General features: G+C 47.1%; 1 long non-coding RNA gene across 1 annotated transcript; it reads right to left on the minus strand.

Annotated features, from left to right (window-relative positions):
• Positions 1 to 1,856: 1,856 nt before the first annotated feature.
• Positions 1,857 to 3,238, minus strand: LOC123097002 (uncharacterized). Its single transcript, XR_006446845.1, has 3 exons — positions 2,955 to 3,238; positions 2,693 to 2,835; positions 1,857 to 2,245 (listed from the first exon to the last, which is right to left on the minus strand). It is a non-coding gene; the product is annotated as an uncharacterized lncRNA (long non-coding RNA).
• Between the last annotated feature and the right edge of the window lie 1,026 nt (positions 3,239 to 4,264).

Raw genomic sequence — 4,264 nt, forward strand, 5'->3', positions numbered from 1 at the left:
TAAAAACTTGATCTACCAATCTACTCCTACCAAATTAAGAAAGGATATCATGGGGGCAGAGAATAGGCCAGATGGCTTTGCGTTCAAGCTAATGATCCAGCTATGGCAACTAAAAAAAGCAAGTAGATGCGCATGTGAGATGCTTCTGTTTCGCTTTACGGGTATTCACACGGCAAAACTGCATCATCTGATCTAGCTACAGCCTATCATAATTTCAAGACACATGCCTCAGTGGACACACATAGTAGTATAACAGTGGGATTAGTAAAGCTACGGACTATCATAATTGAAATCCTTTTTAATATAATACTTGCAAATCACAAACTTGCAGACATCTAGAACTGACCTGAGGATGTAGAGTGAAGCTACGGCCTATCATAATTGAAATCCTTTTGACTATAATACTTGCAGATCACAAACTTGCAGACACCTAGAACTGCCTTGAGTATGTAATTGATATCAGTTTGGAAGGGTACAAATCTTTTTTGAAGATGGGCGCTGGTATCAATCCGGAAGGGAAGAGGAGGTTGGAAGAGATGGCATCCAAGGATGGTGCCTATCGAGGGCACAACATAGAGCAGGTGGTAGCACTGGGCACAGCATGGAGCAGGACGCAGGGCAGTGACAGGCGTCGGCACATTGTTCTGCAGAGGCATCGTGATCGCCATTGCAGGATGTGGAGGGTGCGACGCCGAACACAGCAGGACTCTTGTGGTCTGAGTCAGTGACGATGTCATAGGCGCCAGCAGGCCTTGATCTCGACGCCCTGCTCCACCCCCCTAAGCTTGCGGCCGCCGGGCGACAAGTCCTTCTGCCGCTAGCCATCAACACAGATGTCAGCGGGCCGCTGAGTTCGATGAGCTAGCGCACACCATCATGCTGGTGCTCATGCCCTATGCTCCACACCTCGACCAGCAGGCGTAGTTGCCCGAGTCCGTCCGCACCTTCGACCGCATCGACAATGTCAACATCTCCACTACTAATACCGTGTGCTACATGGCGAGGCTCGGCCAACTGCTCACCTTCGAGGAGCTCATGATTTGGGACACTAAATTGGGACGGGTTGGCGGATTCCTTGGCGGCCAGCCGGACGCAGGGCGTCGGCAGCAACGGAGACAGGCACCAACGACTTAGGAGTCTCGTGGCCTGCTGGAGTTTTTGGCATTGTAATCAACAGAAGATTTTGCCTGCTGGAGGCCAAAGAAGATTCGAACCACATCTTCTTATCCTGCGTGTCTGCTCAATTCGTGTGGAGCTGCTTTAGAGAGGTTGTGGGAGGTGATTGGTGCCACACCAACTTCCCCGACCTCTTCGCCGATCTCCAGAACTCCCCCATGCCCTCTCGCCACATTAGGTGGCTTGAGATTGGGGCACTCGCGTGGACCCTCTGGACGATTCGCAATAAGCTTGTGATTCAGCGCATCCCTCTTCGACGGGCTACTGACGCTCTCTTCAAACTTTCTGGTTACTTGCAGCTTTGTTGGCCGCTTAGCCGTCCTTGGGACTGGGACGCCATCTCCGCCTTCATCGCCAACCTTCGCTCGATGGCCGTCCGTCTGTCGCCACCCCGCCCCCCCCCCCCCCCCCCCCCCCTCCTCCGGAGCCAGATTAGACGCCTGGCATGTCCACCGGCTTCAGCATATTCTTTTTTATGTTGTTTTTTGGGGCTTGTTGAGCTGTGCCCTCAGCAGAACCTATGTACCTCTTGTTGTGTGACTCAGGTGTGTGTGTCCTGGACTAGTCCGTGTATGTGTGCTCTCGGCGGTTTGCTTTAGTTATAAAGCGGGGCAAAAGCCTTTTTCGGTAAGCTACGCCATGAGCATCCTGTAGCAACAACAACAAAAACAGAAAACACCTATGACATCAGCAGATGTGTAAGCTTCTTGGGGCGATATCGGAAGGTTTCACAGCCTGGATCCACATAAGAATTGTACAAAAAAATTGGAGCTTATGATCATTTAACTAATTTCACCATAAAGACAACACTGATGGCCTACTCAACTTGGTCTCTCTATACAGGAAAGAGACTATAAGCATAGGAAAACTACATTAGACCAAGAAAGTAAAAAGTTTTAGTTGCCTTTCTATAAAAAAACCATGTTATAATTCACTAGGCCTTTAGCACCTAGATTATGGTGATCATCTCTTGCTCCCAGGTCGCCCTGATGTGGCCGTACTTTCCTTCTTCATCTTGTTCTGTCTCCAATTAGTTGAGCCACCACATCTCCGAAATATTGGCTAATCTCTGCAAACAATAGGCACAACAAATCATCACCACATCAGGCAGGCGGAAGAAAATCCATACCACATGTCCAACAACAAGAACCACGCACAACCATGCTTTCAGATAATAACCATTGTTGTAAGAATCACAAATGAAAGAATCTTACATCATGGACTGGACAAAATAATATAACAATCTATAGCCTCTCATAAAGCATAGCTTGGAAATGAGTTCAATTTGTGGTGCCAGCATTTCATCAAACATGTTATATGCAAGAACTCGTATTCTTCCCCTTTCATGGCATTGGTGCATGCTCTACCGAGTAGCATCTCTTTAGAACACCCATGTGCTGCTCCCTCTCTTACAGAACCACCTTCTACTCAGTGAGGCCAACAATTGCTGCCCTAGGGAAGAGGGAACTATCCTAGCATGTGGGTGTGGATGGTGTAGTGAGGCAGGGGCCATTACCTGGGCATGGGCGTAGTGAGGGATTTTGTAGTTGATTCGGGAATGTACCCAAGCGCCACAAAAAGATGCAGTTTAACCAAGGAGTAGCCGCCGTCGCCCCCGATCCACTGCCATGGCGGGCTGGCCTGCTCCTGTTGCGCCCACTACGCGGAAGCAGAGGGGAAGGAGAACACGTCAATGAGCAGCAATAAATTGAAATCAAAGTGAGCCGAATTGGCGGAGGGAGGCGGGAGGGTGCAGATTTCGCGGCCCGGTAGCTCACCTTGTCCTGTGCGCTGGCCATGGCCTCGTCCTCCCCGCCGCCACCTCGTCGTACTGGTCGCCCTCGGGTAAGGCGAGCGGGGTGTCCGAGCTGGCGACGCCCTCTCTGTTATCGTCACCGGCCACGGGCTTCTAGGCCAGTGGCGCCGCCGGGGCCTTCCTCGGCCTCCTTGGATCTCCTCCCGCGCGCGTCCTCCCAGTCTCCCAGCCGTCGCGGCTGCCTTGGATCTTGGCGAGCGAGCGATGGGTTGGATGGGGTTCTGCGGGCGATTGCGACAGCAGGGGAGGAGGCGGAGGATTGGTTTAAATAGAGGAGTTTTATGCAAAAATGAAGCGTTTTCTCATAACCACTAAAAAAGGAACCGTGGGTTCAATTATTAAAAGCTATAGGGACTTCCTTGTAAAATGGCCGCGACGGTGAACGGGCACAAGCAATAGCCGCTTTATTATTAGGGAAAGATTAAAGATGGCACATACAAATTTGCTTAGAACGGCACGGAAATGCCCATATAGGTATATATGGGGGACTCATACGACAAAACTGGTTTTAAGGATTTTGAATGCACAATTAGTATTTCTACTTAGTACAAATGAAGGTTAGCAAATAGATTGAGAAGCATCCAATCAAGAAAGAAAAATTCACACAAGCGAGCATTAAGCATAACTAACACCGAATAATGCAACATAAGTAGGATGTAATTTCATTGCATAACTATTGAATTTTGTGCTTGCATAGGGAATCACAAACCTTAACACCAATATTCCTACTAAAGCATAATTACTCACCAGCATGACTCACATATCACTATCATCATATCTCAAAACAATTACAAGGAATCAAGTTTATTTTTTCCAGTGAACTTCATGAAAGTTTATTATATCCCTCTTGAATATCTATCACTCTAGGACTAATTTCATATGTTGCAATTCCTTTTGATAAGCTTAAACAAATTTAAGTGAAGAACATGAGCATAAGAATTTTCATCTCTCAAAAGTAATATATGTGAATTATGAGAGATTTTTCAAAAATATTAAAGCACACCGTGCTCAAAAAGATATAAGTGAACCACTAGAGCAATTCCATAGCTCAATTTTTGTCAAGTGAAGCATATAGAGCAATTCTAACAAATCATAGCATAATTTTAGCTCTCTCAAATAGGTGTGTCCTGCAAGGATAGATGACACAAACTAAAAAGTAAAACAAGCAAAGACTCATATATTACAAGACGCTCCAAGCAAAACTCATGATATGTGACAAATAAAAATATAGCTCCAGGTAAAATACCGATGGTCGTTAGAAGAAAGGAATTC

This window comes from Triticum aestivum, chromosome 4D, assembly GCF_018294505.1.
Source record: "Triticum aestivum cultivar Chinese Spring chromosome 4D, IWGSC CS RefSeq v2.1, whole genome shotgun sequence".
Taxonomy (NCBI): domain Eukaryota; kingdom Viridiplantae; phylum Streptophyta; class Magnoliopsida; order Poales; family Poaceae; genus Triticum; species Triticum aestivum.